Source organism: Helicoverpa armigera, chromosome 14 (assembly GCF_030705265.1).
Source record: "Helicoverpa armigera isolate CAAS_96S chromosome 14, ASM3070526v1, whole genome shotgun sequence".
NCBI classification, from domain to species: Eukaryota; Metazoa; Arthropoda; class Insecta; order Lepidoptera; family Noctuidae; genus Helicoverpa; species Helicoverpa armigera.
The window spans coordinates 11107652-11129181 of record NC_087133.1 but is presented as its reverse complement, the minus strand read 5'-3'; the positions used below and the strand labels follow the sequence as shown (position 1 = coordinate 11129181).

The 21530-nt window shown below is 39.0% G+C and overlaps 1 long non-coding RNA gene and 1 pseudogene across 2 annotated transcripts; both read right to left on the bottom strand.

The window, feature by feature from the left end:
- Positions 1-415: 415 nt before the first annotated feature.
- Positions 416-1652, bottom strand: LOC135117769 (uncharacterized). 2 transcript variants are annotated; one of them, XR_010277155.1, is made up of 3 exons: positions 1409-1652; positions 615-1072; positions 416-481 (listed from the first exon to the last, which is right to left on the bottom strand). It is a non-coding gene; the product is annotated as an uncharacterized LOC135117769 (long non-coding RNA). The 2 variants fall into 2 exon arrangements; XR_010277156.1 differs by having other exon boundaries at positions 422-734; positions 886-1072.
- Positions 1653-19196: 17544 nt separating this feature from the next.
- Positions 19197-20947, bottom strand: LOC135117782 (uncharacterized; annotated as a pseudogene).
- Between the last annotated feature and the right edge of the window lie 583 nt (positions 20948-21530).

The following is a 21530-nucleotide window of genomic DNA, read 5'->3' as shown; positions in this document are numbered from 1 at the left end:
GCTTTATATTTTAAGGCCGCCAAGGCTTCTTTGGTAAAACCGGGCCGTCCATCAATATTACTATACCATTTAGTTAAAGTACGCGGAGCAGGTAAACACGTCCCAAACGTTTTACGAACATACTTGTAAGCTTTGGGGGAATAAAAGTTGAGAGTTAGAGCAAAACACCTCAGTTCTGGTGAATACTTGGCTCGTGAGAGCTTTCCACTTTACATTTCTTTAATTGACGCTTAATAAGCTCTGCTTCTTCAACGCCTATTTTTCCAGGACCATCCTTTCCTCTTTATCTATCAAAGCTTTTCATCTAAACTCTGAAGAATTTCTTCTAGCCCAGCAACTTTTTCTTTAAGAAAAGATTTTTAGCTTGTAGCCTTTTAATTTTTTTTTCTGACAATCTAATTGTTGCTGCATTTTCTTTTCTTGGTGTAAGTGCAGTAGTGGGAATTGAAGCAGATTTTTTAGATGTTTCCTTTGACTGAGTCTGAAAACAAATGAATAAATAATTATCTCTTATCATATCTTTACATAATTTACTTAATCTCAACAGTAAAATAGAAGGAATGACAAATTTATCAATATGCGATTCTACAATAAACGATTTAAAAACAACTCACATTTTGAGGAGTTGACGATCTACACGGTGATGTCAATGAATTAGGAATAGTCCGAGTGTCATTAATGGGCCCATTAGATGATAACCTCTCATCTGGTATATTTAATGATTGTCGATGATTCTGGAAAATTAGATTAAGTTTAAAAATGTAGGCTTCATTTCACCACTATGACTAACGTCAACGAGGTACATCATGTGGAATGTACTATTCGTTTACCTAAGCTAGTATTATATTATCTATGACCTTGCACATGAATAAAATAAAAACTTACGGAACAAATACAGTTGGCGGTTGGTTTGGCGCCATCGACTAATCTCCTCCTATTGTTCGCCAACACTTGAAAGTCAGAGGTCTTAAAATGATTTGAGCAAATGACACTATTTCTTGTGGGAATCCAGGTTGGTCTGTTATGAGAAAATGTCTTCCATATATTTCTTAAATTTGGATCTTTAGGAAACCTGCAATATATAAATAAAACACATTATATGTAGTTGACGTTCTCACTCAGTAATTTTTATTTAAATCAGAAAACCTAATCTCAAAACTTTCTCCGATTTGACTTGACCTTTCTCATTTTCATCGATAACTATCTACAAACAAACCGGCAACAACACTCGCTCGGTGACAGCGAATTCTAGGAAAAAGACTCGGATCTGTCGCTCGACCGATCCGCGTTTTGTATGAAGACGCACGGCCTTAGTTGGTAAACAAATCCGAAACAACACGATTGATAATATTGCAGTTTTTAAGTTTATAAGAAGTAAATAGCAATAACGTAATTAAAAATTACTTACATATGAAAGGTAACGCCATCTTTTTGTAAATTTGACGTGGCAGATCTCTTTTTGCAGCAAAAAACAGAACAATTCGGCATTTTTTACGACGACGTCGATTCACTCACGCAACTAGATTTAGTCTAGCGAATAGTTTAGTTGCAACTAGTTTTATTGTACGCATAGGACCATTTGGACTTGTACTTTGACAGAGGGGAACGCCTGTGTATGGCTACTCCCCTCCGGTCCGCCGGTGGCCTGTGTTGCTCTATGATGTTATAATAATAAAGTATTCGTATAAAAATACTCGTATTTTGTACATAAAAGTGTTATTGTATCCGAGAGTGGTACTTAGTTAAAATATTTTCAATTCTTTAACGTTGCTTCATTTTGGACGTAACTAAACCGTAGTTAATTAAATACTCAACTCAATCCCTAACAATGTACAGTATCTATACATTTACAGACATTTCAACAATGTAACACGGTAACAGCCATGGAGCACAAAATGACTAGCAGAGATGTCATAATGGAAAATCTAAGAAAATAGCCAACATGCGAGTGTTCGGGGGACGAGGAACATTACTAGCTCCGCCCTTACACGCCTTCTTTGGAACCCGGCCATTATTTCCAAATATAAATTACCAATCAATCAGGACCAATCTTTGAAAGATTGATTTTGATTTGACGAGGAACTCGAACGTCTCGTTACTTCTAGTAACTGATCACGCCTAAAGTAAGTAACTTGACCTATAAGAAGGCGCCTGACCTACCTTCCTTATGGCATCTCCGCTATCTTTCCTTCCTCGGTAACAGCACATATTCGCACCGCGATACACAAACGACAGACATCAAAGAGTTGAGCAAAGAACTGAGATTACACTCGCGTGCAAAAATATGTACCACTTCATAAAGTCACGTACGAGTATGATCTTTCAAAAACTTGAACTGTGAGTTTTTAAGTGTGGAATTTCCTTGCATTATTCTTAAAGTTTACAGAGTTCAAGGTTTGTGACAAAAATCGTGTTTTTTAATTGCAGTCTTTAAAGAATTTAAAATTAGAGCTATCAAGGAATAGAAAAGGAAATAATCTGGCGTTAAGGAAGATTGATAATATTTATTTCTTGATAGTATTATTCAGAACAATGGTGAATAATTAATATCAATTTAGCAGTCTATCCGTGAACAATTTACAAAGCTAATTTTGTTTGTCAATAGCATTAATTCAATGCGATCATTTATTTCTTAAGAACAAAAGACAGCACCCGCAATACTAAAACTAAAATCTGTTTCATTTTCTATTTGTGATTAATTAATTGTCTTGCGGTTATCTTTGCCTGTAAAAAGGCATGATGCTATACACATAAGATATCATTCCGTTCTTTATCATATTCATAATAATTTACTTTGAAAACGTAATATATCTGTAAGTATAAAATAAACCTCAAATAATGTGCCATCAAAAATAAAATTTCCAAAAAATAAACCAGTCACTTTTACCTCTTAAACTATCAAGCGCACTGAAAATCGAACTTTAAAATTTACGACGATTCTTCGATTGCCACCTTTTATCGGCCTCGAGTGTAACCGGATTCTTTGATCTGCGTCACAGTAAGTAAAAAGCGTTTTACAGAGAAAAAAATGTTCCGCGGAAAATTCGTTTTGGCGCCTTCAAAGGAAACTATTAAAGTCTCTTTTTTTTCTTTGTTATGTAGATGCAAATAGAATAGTGCTGTGTGAGTGTTTAATTTTCCAGTTTTCTGGTTCATTGGGTCGAGAATAATGGCTTGAAGTGTAAAAGGACTTTATTGTTAAGGTGTTTGTGGATGGGTACTTGTCTCATCTTTATGTTTCCTATGGTATTTATATGTTTTTTTGTTGTTGTATGGTTATTCTCTTTCGATTCGACACAGTCTTCGAGTGCCTTCCGATTTTAGAAAATTTCTTCAGGTTACTATTTTTGGTCGTAATTTACAAGCCGGCTAGTGAAACAAAAAAGGTACTTTAAGACTTCTTTCACATTTTCCCAATAAAACAAGTAAATGCTGCACAAAAAAAACTCAAGTAAAAAAGCAATGGTATTTTAAATGGGTAATTTTAATAATCTGACTTCGTGTAGTAATTATATTGAAACCGCATCATGTTTCAAGGAATATTGAATATTGCTATTTTGGTATAGAATCCAGTTGTGTTTCCTTTATCTTAAATGATTTACTAACTAAGACTGAAGATACAAGAACAAGGGAGCACTAATAATATTTCCCGCGAACACCGCGAATACAACATTTACCTTTACAACATAATCTAATTAACATACAAGTTCGAACGCAGTACAAGTAGTTGCAAGCTTAGTTTGTGGCACGGAGTAATTAGCGGATGGATAACTCATTTTGTAAAGAGATATACAGTTATGTTTATTACAAACTTGATTAATTAAAACATGTTAAAATTATGTCTTAAGTGTATCCATCGGTCAGTAATAAACCAGCGTCGTAAATGTTTAATTGTCATCAATTCGTCTTACATTTACTATTTTTTCGTGTATAGTATTCTGTAAGGATCTTGACATGCTTATAATTATGGTATTGTTACAAAAAAAACGAGAACACAAGCTTGCTTTATGCTTAACACGGTAAAAAATTAAACTAAAATACTTATCATCAACTATATTCATCTACCTATAACCAGATCCGATGACATAAAATTATATGAAGCTGGTCATGAACTTAATTAATACTCCATATGTTCACTTATCCACAGTTTATCGTCTTTATCGTGTCTTGAGCAGACTACCTTGTATATTTAGCTACAGGTCGGGTTATACAATGCCTGCAAGCTACTCACATAACGCTATGTACTAAACGAGAACAGGTAACTTGCATACGTTTGGTGGTAAATTTTGAAGCTTAATGTAGGCCAAGTTAACTCGGTGATACTGCGGTTAATGTTGCCTATTTCCTGCTGGATTTATAAGATATAAGGAGTAAAGTTTTTGTGAGGAAAGATGGGTAAAACACTGCTTAGACCTGCATATGAACTCAAGCAATGTTTATTGAAATTGGGCTTATTAAATAAGCACTTTTCAAGTCAAATAACGTTGGAACAGCAGCCAAAAACGCCAATTTTACATGTTGTTAAACATGGCTAATTTGAATGATCACATTACAAAATTTTGTATGAACTGATTATGTACATAACCGGAGTATTGTAAAAAATATTTTATTAGCATTTTTATAATGCCTATAGCTATAAAATAGCGATCCTATGTGATTGAATTAGACAAATCCAGTAAGACAGAAATTAACCTAAAATGTGACAACATTGATTTGAAAACTTAACCCTAAAAAAATGCCTGTACTTTCAAATTTCCATTTATCCATGCAGTAATCTTTTAGATATTATAGTAAGAGGTCCATTTTACAGCAGTATATCATATCCTGAACAAACCCAAAGTGATATATTGAGTCGAGGGCAGGTTAAAATGCGAGAGACCTATGTTTGTGAAGCAGGACAGTTTTAGTATATTCATAACCCTTTTATGGTATAAATTGACTTGAGTTTTAAGTGTTGGCGATGTTTTTAGTGATCGTCCGTTTTACATATTTTTTGGGCATAAAATATTCACATATTATAACAGATTGAGCGGTTTTATGCCAGGATAAATTAAAATATATTTTTTAATGCTCTGGCAGCAATTTTCTTATTTTAAATAACTATCTAATACAAAAAAAATAATCTAGAAAAATATTCTAATACGCTTATGAGGTGTGACATCACCACACTTTATATACCATGCTCTAAAATATTTTCACACAACTTCAACATTACCTCAAAATTCAGACTTTACCTCAGAAAATAGTTCCCCACTATAAATTACTGGCTTCTTAACGATACAGTAAAACTACTGAAGTAACCGACAGTTAACTTGAACTCGTAAAGGAACAGGTAATTTCACAGGTCATTACTTAAATGTTTCATATAGTTTGGTTCAAGAATAAAATACAGTCTTGTTTGAGAGTTTAGTAGGTACTTATTTGGTTCTAGGGAAGGAAGTAATTGATATATTTTTTTAAACATAAAAAAATATATTCAACGAACTGAGGTGACGTTTTTGGTAAGTTGGTAAAAAAATATCTTAATTACTTTTTATAGCTTTGTAAAGAGTTCCGATAGTTTTTGAATGAGCCAACATTTTGTTAATTACTTTTTTTACCTGAATTCATTGCGATTTCGCTATCATATTTCACCCTTCCAGTTTTAGTTCAGTTCAGTGCAGCAGGTCATTTTCTTCCTTAATCCTCATATTCTATACGTACTTAAGTATCTAACTAGTGGCAGTCATTCCAAAATCTCCATATTTCTCCAGAGAAAAAAAAATACAAAACCTATTCTAAAGCAATATTTTCCATATTTAACTCCAGAATAAACCAACCTCATTGACCGTAAGCTTACAATACAAAATACAATACAAAGCGGAGAATAAATTAATTAGAAATAATTACTCCGCCCGCAGCCATTGTCGTTTACATGCATCTACAGTCTACGGTCTACAGTCTACACGTATTATTATAAAATTAACTTTTTCTTTTAAATAAACGGCTTGTGTTAACTTGTAATGAGTTTGTCTTTTGTTTTTTACTTATTTGTGCTTTGTATTGTGGAATATTTCCTGTGCTGTGTTTGTTAATTTACATAATAGTAGGTATGGCTGGATTGTGTGAAAGTCTTCATGGTTAGAAAGAATGTTACTTGTGAGATGACGAGCAGAAGAGTATGGAAGAAGAAAACATGCTGACCCCAAATAAAATTGAGACAAGGGCAGAAGGATGATGATAGTAAATATTTGATGCAAAAAATATGTCAAAGTAATTATTATTAGGTATTTTGTTATTGAACTCGAGTGGCCATCACGACCATCAGTCATGTCGACCGACAGTCTGGGGTTGAATAGTTTATAGTGCTGGTCATATTCTCCAATTTTGACAGGACATTTTTTTTACCGAATAATAAAGTCATGTGTTACAAATTTTCCTCAATTATTATGTAGCTAGCTTTTTATTCTGACAAACCGTCAATATCTGCTCGCAAAACCTAAGAATGAGGTATAAAGCCAGAATCTAGGAATTTTCTATAGACCAACATACCAACAACAGTCCGTCGTTGGTAATTATCTTGGATGGTAGCCAGCATTACCGAATGAAGTTATAGCCCGGTTAGTCTAAGAGTTAAATTATGGAGTAATGTGCAGATCTTTTAGTTAAGCTGCTGATAGGCTTAACTGTGTAAAGTGGCTAGCTATTGAAGAGTGTATTCATTTGTTGTGCTATGAAGGTGCTTGTGATCATTTTTAAACTGCGTAGCAAAGGTCCTTTGTGCATGAATACAGGGCACAAACGCATTTACCATAATTTCTGGCCATTAAAGGCACGTCTGATTTGTCTCGGTTTCTTTATTACCATCATCATCAGGTCAAGTTAGGGCCATTAAAATATTTTCTCTCTCTCTATCTGAACTACCTCAAGAATGTTATAAATTATGCTTGTTCATTGTCTTCCTGCGAGTAAATAGTGTAACCATACTACATACTTGCCTACTTTACTGTCCTCAGTTTCTTACTTACAAAACCTTAGATAAACATTAAAAACTCAGACGATATATGCAAGCTATTGGATTCTAGTCTTCATTAGAAATCAGGCTAATGAGTTCACTATGAATCACTGAGCTAAACGTTCCTCCTAAGATAGTCCTCGCTGACACTTCTGTGAAATACTGAGCGAACAACGTGCTGAGAATAGTTGCTAGTCGAATTGAGTCATAATGCCATTACCTTAGAGTCCATTTTTGTAAAGAAATGAACAAAGACGAAGTCTTTATGCAACTGCTGTCCAAGATGCAACGGTAACATAGTAATCTATTGGTAAAGACGATAATCACTTTTTTACATTCAAAACGTTATTATGGCTATGAAAATATTCACATTTTCCCATAACATCACATAACCGGATAAAACTGTCCTTACTCAGGGTCTAGGCAAAATGTACAAGAGGCTCAGTAGTTTTAGCGTGAAAGCCTGCGAAATAGACTGGCAGATAGTTACTTTCGCATATAATATTCGTAAGGATAGTCACATTTCATGGCACGATCTGGCTTTTTTTAACGATATCAAAAATCATCAAATGAGTCCCACTGTGGGTTAGAAGCGGTGAGGGAGTGTCAGACTTATACTGACTAAAAACCGTCGTGTTCCGTCGTAGGCCTTTTATGTACCAGGGCCGCGGTATAGTTTAATAAAATACCAACCAGTGTATACTTTTTAAGCTGTGTCGAACGTCGATATATGAACGGAATGTCATATGTCCGAGAATTCACCGTTTCCACGTCACGTCACGTTTCTAGGAATATTGAATATCTAGCTATTTTGGAATTTTCCGAATAGAATCCTGTAGTGTTTTGTTTGTATTTTTATTTCCCGGAATATTGTTTGTGTATTCGGTTAGTTTGTAAAGAATTCAGGCTTTGTAAAGTTTGATTTTGGTATCAATACAGTTTTCTTTTTGTTGACGGCAAAGCGTTGTTGTTAAATTGTGTGTAGTTTGAATATGCGAAGATTTTTATCCCTTTTCAGTTTTTATTCTTATTTGCAGTAGTTAGTACGGGCTGCATTCAGTAGTAGATGCTTCTCGGTAGATTAATGATATTGATTGTGGTCTGCTAAGATAATAAATAAAAAAACACACTCTTAGAATATTTTCTGGATATATCCTGAAGTATTTACATAACCTTGTTTCTTATTGTACAGCGTTTACATTACACCGATTTTTTTTTTCATATTTTTGCCTCATTCATAAAAATCATTGTTACTGGACTGTGTGCAGTCCAGTCAGCACAAACATCCCTTGTATATCAGCACAGTTGTCCCGCGTTAGTATTCGTGACGTCACGACGTTCTCAATTACTGCACACGCTAACTACGACGCACGCTATATTTCCTCACCTCTCAATAAAATGCTGCTTTTAGATATTTTTCTAGTGAGAAAATAGATATTATACACTTGGGACAGGTGTTTTAATGATTTTTGTCTATGAATCTCTGCTTAGCCTTCTTTCCCAACTATGTTAGAGTACCCGGATGTAGCTGAGTACCAGTGTTTTTCAAGGAGCGACTGCCTATCTGATCTCCTCAACCGAATATTCCTAGGTAAGACTACCCGTAAAGTGCGTGTTTTTTAGGATGTACTTAGAAAGTACATTCTAACTTTTGCATTGATAGTTGCCTGACCTACAAAAGAACACAAAACATTTTTTAAAGTAACTTATCTTTTTGTTCAATTCTTTTGCAAAACTGCTGAGCCTATACGTTGCTTGTTAATTCCCGCTAGGAACCAATATTAGATGGTTCCACAACAACTAAATATTGTTCGAGGTTTATTCTATTGATGTTATCTTACATTTGTGTTTGTAATTGGTAAATATTTAGCTATCCGGTTCCTTGTTTTGTTGGTCTAGTGGTTTTAAAAGCTAGTATTGAAAAAGAGTTCCTTAGGAAACTTGAGCAAAAAGTTACTGGATTATCCTTTAGGCATCACCTGACAGTTTTAATTTGTAGTTTGCAGATACTTGTAGCCTTAGATAATATGGCCTTAGACATAATTGGCTAAATAACATAAGTTGATATACTCATGCGCAAATATGACAAAATTAGATAGTTTTTCAGATCAGTAATCAAACAAAAGTACTTTTTAGTCGGTCTTATACCGGCCTACTGAGTGTAATGAGCTCACTACCACATTATCATAATAATAATATACACACTTTTTGCGTATGCTCATGTATATGCTCGATCAAACTATGGACCGACAAAATAAATCTGTTTGAGGCTCTCTAACATAATAATAAGAAGCATAATTTTACCCATGATAAAAGTTTAACAACACATTGACTCGTGCTTCGAAGCCAACAATTTAGACTGTTGCCCTTCCCGCGAGAAAAATACTACGAAAAGATAAATAAAAGTTATCTCAATGAGGAGCCGCGTAAATAAGCAGCATTTTAAGGGTCTCGACTCCCAAAGGAATAACCTTTCCTTGTACCGAATTATCTGTATAGCTCCACGAGCCAAGATTCCTTTTGCCAAAGAAATATTATGCTGTATATACTTAGTTATATTTTTTCTTATTCCTATCAACGATATTTTTGTAAATGTGTTTAGGGGGTGTCGGAATACCTACAGTGGTGATCAAAGCAATTTTTGCTTCGGTATAATAAGAACCTCAAGTGATATAAAAATAAGAAAATTTTCGGTGATTTTGTTTATGGCCTCTATCCACGAATGTATCATTGTATCTTGACGAGTCCCTCCGTGCTTTAGATGGCACTTTTTCATATAAAACACCAGTAGGTACTAACCTGCATCTGGTTAGACTTGATGCCGGCCCCAACAAAGTCAAGAAAAGGCTTGGCAAATGTTATATGCACACAGATTTAGTATGAGCATTGATCCCTAACCTTAATTGGCTATCAATTTTAATTCTATAAACCCAAAAAAACCCTGTGACCTCTTTTACTTTCCCAAAAAGGGCTATTTACAGCAACCTTTCTCTTCCGTAGCATGCCAAAATCAGCTGTTAGCCTTAAGAGACTCTGGTAAGTGACATCGCTCGTTAAGGGACAGCCAGAGACTATAAGATGCCTTCAGTTCATTCAATCATGTAAAAAAGACACGCGGTCCCTTAGCGTGACGTCACAATTTTAGTATGCTAACCTACTTAGGGATTACATGGTAGGTGATGAGGCGTGTAAATAGCCTCATCATGGAAAAATAATAAGAAATTAATGAATGTAAATTGGGAGAAATTTAAAAGGTTGAATGAAGAAAGAAAAGAGAAATGCGGGAGCGGTGATTTCAAATCTTGAAAATCGAATGCGGGGAAACAATATGGCGGTGAAACCTAAATCGTATTTCAATTAAATCCCTGCTGATGATATTCCGTTAGACACCAATACCCACTACAACTATTTGCAGCAATAAAGCCCACGTACCTTGTGAATCCAGGGACCTCACTTAGAACCAGCGAGATGTGAAGAGGCCTCGTTCCAGGGCGCGTGGTCGCGGTAAGGGCTGCCGGCCGGCGAGCTAAATCTAGGTTCATCCACCGGTGGACTGGTTAAAACTCGTGAAATCAGCACTGCACTATAAGTCCGCAATGTCTTCTAGCAGCAGGTTCAATTATTACACGAGAATCTTCAGGAAATCACATATAGGGAAATAATGACGCGGAGCGGTGTGTATTCGACACAATGGCGGCGGGAGAAGTACAACATGCGTCCTTGGCGGTGGCCAAACGCAACTGCTAGCTTGATGCGAGCGTCCTCTAGAACACTCTATACGAACCAATGGGCGCTGCGGTAGCTAGTATTGACGTTCGGATATCATCATCAGAGACTCAATTGGGTTATTATAAATATGAAAATAATTGAAACAAAGTTCTAAGTTGCGGGAAAAATAACTTATGTATTTAATTTATTATTGAATAAATATTCGCATTGACAAAAAGACATTGACGCTTCACCATGCTCCCCGCCTTGGAAGGACGCAAGTTCTTTCAAAGGGAAAGGTGAGAATTATAAAGATCTACTAACGTAAGTCATGATCAGCCTAAGTCTTATGACTGAACGCGGAGAAGAAATGAAAATATTTAAAAGAGACTAATCCTAATCCTTAAACTATGAGTATTCGTTAACTTAAATTTTATTGCGTTGGGATAGGATATAGTTTCGTGACGGAGCGTTTAAAATTACCGAACTTCGTCCTCACCATTGCAACGCGAATGACATTGTCGGCACCTTTGTAAACCTCAGTTATAACTCCTAATGGCCAACTCAATGGAGGAGAATTATCCTGTCCCACGAGCACGACAGTTCCTACTTCTACGGGCTTGGCCGCGGTTGCCCACTTTTGCCTAACTTGCAGCGTATGCAGGTACTCTAAGTGCCATTTCTTCCAGAAAGATTGGACCATACTACCTAACAACTGTTTACGTTGGGAAAGATTTAAGCGCTGACCAGACAGATCGGCTGCCGGCAAGTACTGCAATGGGGTGGACATCAAAAAATGAGCGGGAGTTATAACTTCCGGATGCGGATCAGACGACAACACGCTCAGAGGGCGTGAGTTCATAATGCACTCTATTTGAATGAGTACAGTCTGTAACTCTTCATAAGTAAGAAGTTGATCTCCAATCACACGATAGAGATGCGTTTTAATGTTTTATGTTCGCTTCCCACATGCCGCCAAAATGTGGGGAGCGTGGTGGAATCATCTTCCACTTAATGCGGCGGGTTAATAACTCGTTTAAAAGAGATGAATTGAGGTTTGACTTCATTAAGAAATTATAAAGTTCGTCTAGTTGGGCTTTAGCACCAACGAAGTTGGTAGCGTTATCCGAATAAAGACACGATACTGGCCCTCGACGTGAGATAAAACGTTTAAATGCGGCTAAAAGGCGTCGGTAGTAAGTTCAGAGACTAACTCTACATGTACCGCTTTGGTTACCAAACACACAAACAAACAGACGTAAGCCTTCTGACCGTGCTGACCTCTGCGACGAGTGAGAGTTATGCGGATGGGACCAGCATAATCCACCCCAGTATGGACAAATGCCTTTGATTCCGAGACTCGGTATTCAGGAAGGTCCGCCATCACTGGAGTAGGATGCGTCGGACTAACCCTAAAGCATGTGTTGCATTGTCTTAACTTAGACCTAATGACAGTCCTGGCATCTAGTATCCAAAATCGCTGCCGTAAAATAGACATAAGTAGCCCTGGTCCAGTGTGACAATTCATCACATGGTAATGATGAATTATCAGATCTACAATCGGATCATGTTTAGGAAGTAAAAAAGGATGCTTGGCATCATAAGGAAGGTATGACTTTGAAAGTCTTCCCCCAATGCGTAATATACCTTCTTCATCGAAGAAGACAGACAAACTTCTAAGTTTCTTGGGTAAAAGTTTACCACATTTAATGAGCTTAATGTCATCTGCGAAATGGACAGATTGCACGGCACGGATTATAACCATTTCCGCGGCTGCCAACCCTGTGGTGACCGAGGTTCACAATGAACCTTTGGTCTAGCGAATTTAAGTATATAAGAAACGATGCGCAACAGTCTATCCCATGAAGAGGTGCGCTGCGCGAGTTTACAAAGAAGAGGAACTTCTACTTGCGTGGTGACAGCTAAAACGTTTGTCTTATGCTCGGGGAGTTCCACACAGCCAGTGGGACAGAAAGGTTTGACCGGCCAATCCTCAGGAGCACAACGAAGCCAAGAAGGGCCGTTCCACCAAAGCTCATGGGACACCAACTGGGAAGGAAGTAGGCCACGGATAGGCAGTCGCTCGGATTCTCAACACCTGCCACATGGTAAAAATACTGAGAACCCAAGTTTTCCTGACATTGAGCGACTCTGTTGCTGACAAAGACTGGCCAGCGATGCGGAGATGAATGAATCCACGATAAGGCTATCGTGGAGTCTGAAAAGGCATAAATCCCTTCAATTGTAACACGTGAAGCATAAGTATCACGAACAGCCTTCACCATCCTCGACATGAGCACGGCGGCGCACAGCTCGAGACGTGCAAGAGTGGTCACCTTGGTAGGTGAAACCTTTGACTTCGCACAAAGTAAGCGAACTATTATCCCGGACGGACTGATAGAGTGTATATAAATAACACAACCGTACCCAGCCATACTGGCATCAGCGAATGCGACTATACGAACAGAACAATCATCGGTAACACCCACATGACGTGCTATCCGCAAGGAATCCAACAAGGGAAACTCCTGCATGAGAAGCGAAAACGTTGAACTATTTCGTCAGGAGCGACATCATCCCAACCGATATTGCTCAACCATAACTCTTTGATAAGCAACTTGGCGTAAAAGATCACGGGAGCAACTAGACCGAGAACATCAAATAAGCGGGCCACTATCGAGAGTATATTTCTCTTAGTACATTTCTCGGCCACTCGAGCGGTCGTGAAGAAGAACTTATCCTGCGAAGGCTCCCATGAAAGACCTAAAACCCTGGACACATCATTCCCTTCATGAAAATCAAGCGACTTACGATGTGAATCAGGAAGACTGTTTAAAAGCGCGGGTGAATTGCTACACCATTTTACAAGGTCAAAATCACCCGACTTAAACATTTTTATGAGATCATGCGATATGCGGATAGCGTTCTCTTCATTATTCACCGAGTAGACCAGGTCATCCATATATAGGCTGGTCTCAGCTACTTTAGCAGCTTCGGGATAATGCGGACTGTCCGAGGCCAGCTGTCGCACAGTGCGCATAGCTATGAAAGGACTCGACTTAAGTCCGAAAGGTAAGCGGTTAAAAGCGAATGTTAACAAAGGTTCGTTCTCATTGAATCGAAACAAGATGCGTAGGTATTTACGCTGCGCAACAGGTACGCAGATTCGTAAATACATCTGTCTAATATCAGAATTTATAGCGATAGGAAATAATCTAAAATTTATTAAAAGAAGAAACAGATCCGTTTGTAAATTCGGACCAATATGGAGTATATCATTTAAAGATAAACCAGTATGCGTCCTAGCACTCGCATCCAATACAATGCGCGGCATCGGTTTGTCTGGCCGAACGACAGCGTGATGAGGGATATAGTACCCGTCATCCGAAATGTCTGACTCATCGACTTGACTTAAGTATCCATTATCTATGTACTCTTGGATCACTGCGTTATAGTTTTCCCTCAACGTCGGTGATTGGCGGAGTTTTTTCTCCAGCGCAACCAGTCGACGGTACGCGGCGGTGCGGGAGTTACCTAACTCAGCGGGATCCTTACTGAAAGGTAACGCGACAGTGTACCGGCCCGACTCGTCACGTGACACGGTCGAGGAAAAAATATTCTCACATTCGGTTTCCTCAGGAGATAAAAAGCGTTTACCTTCAACCTCTTCCATTTCCCAGAACCTTTGTAATAAATTATCAAGGGCTAACGTTGTGTAAGAAAAGCTAGGTAGCTTTAAATTATCTTTACTATGCGGAAAATCACCCATAAGGACATACCCGAATGTCGTTAACAATGCGGGAGGCGCATGTGAACCTAAGTCTACCCTATTCCCCAAATAAATATACGGAAACAGTTGAGCGCCTAACACTATGTCAATATCACCTGGAATATTCCAGCTTAAATCAGCGAGCGGTAGCGAGTGGGAGTCCACTGAAGAATCCCACTTAATATGGTGCGAAGGTAGCTGGTCCGTAATGCACTCAACTACTAACGCGCGAATATTATATTTTTGATGCGGGTCTACGCGAGACTCGATTTCTAAGTTCACATAACCTATTATCGGCCGCGATACAGAACCAACACCTTTGACAAAAGAATTACTCAAAGGAATTATTATTAAATTGAGTTTCCTACAACAAGCGGTAGTTATTAAATTACTTTGCGAGCCATTGTCAATTAGGTAAACACCGAACTATTGTTTTATAACCCGACCTATTATTACTAGCTCGCGCGTAAACCTGCGCGGTTGATAACAGAATTGTCGACTCAGCCTTCGTATCAGCTGCTAATAACGCGGCCGTATTATGATTCGGAAATGTTTTAGTAACATCACCCGAGCCACACACGGTTACCGGCGCGGGAATATCGACCTTATCGCTATAAGAATAAGAGCAAGGCACAGCGGCGTGAGTCGGCGCAAGCGAAGACGCCGCGCGGGGCGAGGGGTGCGCGGAAGGCGCGCCGGACAGCGGCGCCGCCAGAGCAGGCGCGCCGACTACATTGCAATTCATCGATCTAACATCAGCAGTTTGCAGCGGGGGATTATTATTTTTATCAAAATGTAATAAAGTATGATGACGTTTTTTACATACTTTACAAACCGAGGTCGACTTGCATTTACTCAAACCGTGCGAAGTGCTCAAACAATTTGCGCATCCATCTTTGGATTTAATAAACTCAAACCTAGCTCTAGGAGTTAACGTGGATTGAAACTTCGCGCAGTTATACAAATTAACATGAGCGTTATCATTACAATACGCGCAACTCGAGACCGAAGTCGCTGTAGGAGCGGAACAATTAATCGATTCACTCACAACAAACGATTTCGTTTGCGTACGAGGATCGCGAGATGCGGAACCATGCGGTTTATTATAGTTATTTTTCGCGTTCGCATTCAAATGAGATAAATTCAAGCGAGCTAATATTTTGCCTGATCCTGAACAAAGCTAATTAACAATTTAGTTGTAGGTATTTCAATATCGCGAATGGAAAGTTCAAACGATTGACCAGTCTGTGAATCTATTTTTCTCATAGCGCAATGCAAGAGAATAAAATCAGCAAGATCCGGAATACCCAGTTGTTTCAGGGCAGAAATACTCGCATTAAATGTTTCAATGAAAGAATCGAGACTATTTGCGTTATAAGAACAACATTTTAAATCAAATATATTATTCAAATAGTGTGTACCTAATGTGCGTTTATCCTGGTATTTACTAACTAAGCTGTTCCATAAGAACTGGTAGGTATCACCCGTAGGTACGATACCGGCTGTAACCTTCAACGCGTTATGTGTAAGTTTACCTACTAAGTACTGCACACGCTGCGAGTCAGTCAGCTGATCGTTGTCGTGAATATTTGACTTAAACGACTCGTAGAAAACAGGCCAATTCTCTGGTTTCCCATCGAAAGAAGGCAGTGCGATCGGGGGCAACTTTATCTTTAGCGGTTCAAACAACGTTTTCGAATTACTACTATGTGATAACGGAGATTGACTACTATTGACTTTATTTCTAATACGCTTGATGTGGATAAACAAATCTTCAAAGGATTCTAAAGAAGCATAGTCGGGACTCGAACCAGGTTTCAAATTCATGTTTATTTGGTTAATTCGATCGACATAAGATTCGAATTTGTCTCGAATGTCGTCAATAGTTTCCGATTCAGTCATAAAACTTTCATTCTTTCTCGAATCGAACGACGAAATATTTTTTGATAAATCATATAATCGATTAACACGTTTGAATAATAATCCTTTCTTCTCATGAAGGATCGTTAGTAAATCTTCCGGTTTTAGTTGTTTGTCAGTCATTTTGTGAAGCTAATCTTCAAAAACAGTATAAAGAAATGCGGTAAACAAGTTACCTACAAGGCGGTTTGCAATAGTAAAACTATCTGTAGGTATTAGAATAAAAATGACTCATACGCACAAAACCGAAATGATATGTAACTACCTCCTATTGTAGGTATGTATTTGTTACAAAGGCGAAATTATAAATAAACAAAGAATGAACTTTACCAATTAATACGTAACACGTTCTATTCTGTGAGACAAATTGACAGATTTACCAAATACTTACGTAAAATCTATTGTCAAATATGTTCATACTTATTAAAGCGGAGCGATTTGTAGGCAGGTATAATTCACCAAAGTTTACGTAAATTACCTATACCTATTGTGCAATGTTACTTTATGATTTTCACCAATTATTACGTAAAAATCTAACTAATAGCGGTTCAATATCCGGTTTCTAAGGACCAAAACTATGATGAGGCGTGTAAATAGCCTCATCATGGAAAAATAATAAGAAATTAATGAATGTAAATTGGGAGAAATTTAAAAGGTTGAATGAAGAAAGAAAAGAGAAATGCGGGAGCGGTGATTTCAAATCTTGAAAATCGAATGCGGGGAAACAATATGGCGGTGAAACCTAAATCGTATTTCAATTAAATCCCTGCTGATGATATTCCGTTAGACACCAATACCCACTACAACTATTTGCAGCAATAAAGCCCACGTACCTTGTGAATCCAGGGACCTCACTTAGAACCAGCGAGATGTGAAGAGGCCTCGTTCCAGGGCGCGTGGTCGCGGTAAGGGCTGCCGGCCGGCGAGCTAAATCTAGGTTCATCCACCGGTGGACTGGTTAAAACTCGTGAAATCAGCACTGCACTATAAGTCCGCAATGTCTTCTAGCAGCAGGTTCAATTATTACACGAGAATCTTCAGGAAATCACATATAGGGAAATAATGACGCGGAGCGGTGTGTATTCGACACAATGGCGGCGGGAGAAGTACAACATGCGTCCTTGGCGGTGGCCAAACGCAACTGCTAGCTTGATGCGAGCGTCCTCTAGAACACTCTATACGAACCAATGGGCGCTGCGGTAGCTAGTATTGACGTTCGGATATCATCATCAGAGACTCAATTGGGTTATTATAAATATGAAAATAATTGAAACAAAGTTCTAAGTTGCGGGAAAAATAACTTATGTATTTAATTTATTATTGAATAAATATTCGCATTGACAAAAAGACATTGACGCTTCACCAGTAGGTATGATGCTGTTTTTACAGAGGTCATGTTTTGTGTAGATGAATGATACTAAAATTATTACTTTAAAATTTCTTCAGCCGATCTATTAAAATACAATGTGACTAAAAACTTTAAACAAAGGTTCACTAAAACTTTAAAATCCAATAAATATCTGTACTGCAGTTATGTCTAAACAAAGGAGTATAATTATGTACGTACATAAATGTGTATGTGTGTGTGCGTTTCAATAACAAACACACGAGTATTGCCAAGTTCTATGCTGGCGTATACCATGTTAGCTCATTATAAATTAATATCGAAAAGCAACTACTACGTCTATATGTATATATAGGCTACGCCGCGAGCTAATACATCGTAGGCTGAAACTATTAACCACTATACAATAATGTACCTTAACTCAACAGCATAACGTACAAATTACAGTGCACGTAAAAAAAAGATACACAAAGAAAATGCCCGCTAATCTAACATTTAATTAAATAAATACCTAACTTTACTATATCAGTCTGACAGCAACATCGTCACTTCAACTTAAAAGAAGTCCCAAGGGTACCATTAATTCGGGGTGAATCGTAAATCTGGCAACACTGGGCAACACTGGGAAACTAAATTACCGGATTACACGTGAAATCCCGACCGGGATAGCTTAATGATTGCATAATGAGATGTTCACGGAATGTCCTGTTAATGGTTTTAGTGACCTCTTTTCGTTTTGGTGACAAAAGGGCTTATGTGCGCGTTGTCGATTTGTTTTCATGGATTACAAAAAAGATGGTCGGACAAAAATAGTTTTTTTTTGTCAGTGCAGTGATGATTTTGAAGTGAAACGCATATGAAATGTGATAAGAAGTCGTGCATTTAAATCTCACTAATTTCAAAAATTTAAACTTGTTTTATTTTCCATTATTTACTTAGTAATAAAAATTTATTTTTATATATTCTCTTGTTTAAAAGCATCCAACTAACAACCCAACCCAACTAACAACTGTCTATATACATATGTGTTACTTCAAAAAACAATTTCCATAGTTAAATAAAGTTTAGTTCTTCAATAAAAAATGGAATCAAATCCTTTGTTTTCTATGATCTCCAAGCCCCAGACGCCGTGGGCGATATGGTTCAAAAATACATAGCCCTATGTCCAGCAATCCGGTAAAAAACGTACGTCAATATTTACGGATCACTACCGGAACACTTTAATCCGGCCTGAAACCGGTCGATAGGTTGATAAAGGGATTTGAAACTTGTTGGCTCTTTTGGAAAATTTTTGATTTAATGTTTTCTTTTTCATTTAATTTAAGGTTTTGATTCAATTTCTGTTTTTTCCTCCTCTCTTCTACGTTGCCGTGTCCTACGGGGTTTATTATTTAAAATTAAAATTATTTATTCATCAAAAAGAATTACATACAAATACAACATATTATGTAACATCATCATCATCCTAACATCATCATCGCTGTCCCGGTTGCCCTTCCGGGCCCGGGGTCCGCTTTCCTGCTTCTTCTCCTCCACTTCGCTCGGTCTTCGGCATCCCTGGTGGTTAGTCCATTGGCACGCATGTCATCCCTTACGACGTCAAGCCAGCATTTCCTGGGTCTACCCAGTCTGCCCCGGCCGGGTGGAGGCGCCATGGCTAGACATTTGTTCCCCACGTAAGTGGCCGGTTTCCGTAAAACGTGTCCGTACCAGCGTAAGCGACACTCTTGCAGTTTGTCTGCAATGTCACGGACATGAAGGCTGCCGCGGATGCGCGAGTTCCTAACGCGGTCCTTCCGCGTAACTCCACACATCCAGCGCAGCATTTTCATCTCCGTGACCCGCAGCTCCTGCTTGTGCCGCTCAAGCACAGGCCACGCTTCACTGCCATACAAAAGGACAGGCCTAATGATGGATTTATAGACCTGTCCCTTCAGCTTAACCGGCATTTTAGGGTCACAAATGACACCAGACACCTCACGCCACTTGGCCCATGCCGCCGAAATTCGTGCCCTGACGTCGCAATCGATGCCACCAGACGCGTGAAGGACAGATCCCAAGTACCTGACCTGGTCCGTCTGCTCGACATATCGGACAATGAGTCCAGTATCACGCTGAACAGAAACGGGCTAAAGACGGAGCCCTGGTGTACTCCAACGGTAACAGGGAAGGGTGTAGTGTCACCAACAGCGGTCCGAACCACTGAATCGGAATCCCGGTACATGTCTCGGATAATGTCAACATAGACTTCTGGCACCCCTTTGGACCGCAGCGCCCACGGGATCATCATGCGAGGAACACAGTCGAAGGCCTTCTGCATGTCCAGAAAAAGGAAATGCAGAGGTGTGTTCTTCGCCCTGTATTTCTCCATCACGATCCTTAGGGCGAAAACAGGGTCCATGGTTCCATGACCAGGGCGGAAGCCATACTGACAATCCGAAACAATGCACTCCTGCCGGAGCCGAGAGTCAACGATCCGCTCAAAGAGCTTCATGGTGTGGGACATGACCTTTATACCGCGATAGTTTCCACACTCCTACACAGACCCCTTGCCCTTAAAGACTGGAGTGATGACACTCCGTCTCCATTGGTTCGGGATCCGGCCGGTGTCCCATACGCGGTTAAATAGGTTTGTTAGGATGCCCACCCCACGAGGCCCCATAGCTTTCCATACTTCGATGGGGACTCCATCGGCTCCGACAGCTTTCCGATTTTTCATGCGGCGAAGAGCCAACTGGACTTCGTCAGGCGTTATCGGTGGCACCAGTCCTTGATTCGGAGGGAGGTCCGGTGGCTGCACTTCTCTGTGCTGCTTATTCAGCAGCTCGTGGAAATAAGAGCGCCATCTCTCCTTCACCGCGAGGTCCTCGCATAACAGGTTGCCGTCAGGATCTTTGACACAGCGGCACTTGGAGATGTCCTGTGCCGCTTTAATCCTGGAACGAGCCAACTTATAAATGAGCTTTTGCCCCTCAGACGTTTCCAACCTACCATATAGTGGCTGTAAGTGGTTACGTCTGGCTCTGGCTACAGCTCGTTTTGTGGCTCGTTTTGCAAGCCTGTAAGCGTCGCGATTTCGCGACTTCTTTGACCGTGCCCGCCCGTGGCACGGTAGCCCTTGCCCACTTGCCACAGGAGTCGGGCGAAGCTCCTGCGCGCCGTTATGCGGCGGCGCCCTATCCGTGACCCTTTTCCTATTTTTGCTTCCCATTGATGTGGCTATAATGTGGCCTTTACGGAAGCGACTGCCGTCTGACCTCCCAACCCCGAAGGGAAAGCCTGCGCCAGAGCCTCGTTCGTTTTCCAGCAGGTGTACCGACTAGCAGGTGAGGTTGGCTTGGGCCCGATGATCTTGGTGGGCCCCATACACCCCGACACACAACATATTATGTAACACCATCACGAAACATATGGAGTGCAAATGCAATAAAGTATTGATGTATTGAAGTAAATTTTTAATCTTTTTTGGGAGTTTTGATTTTAGGTTGGCAATTATTTTTTGGTATCTTTTCGAGTTTTCAGTTAACAGTTTTAGTTTTAGAAGTAAGGATGTATTTCTTTTGGGCACAAAAGTTTTCTCATACTAAAGAATATTGGCATACTATCACAAACAGTCTAACATAAAATAAAATACATAGGTATTTAGACTGTCTTTATTCCAGTACAATCACCCATCTTCAAAGAATAAATTCTTATTAATAGAGCTATAATTTAAAACCATTGTTAGTCTAAAATAAATTATAACTACCACAATATTGAACCAACTATTAAAACCATAATTGATCTCAACCAAT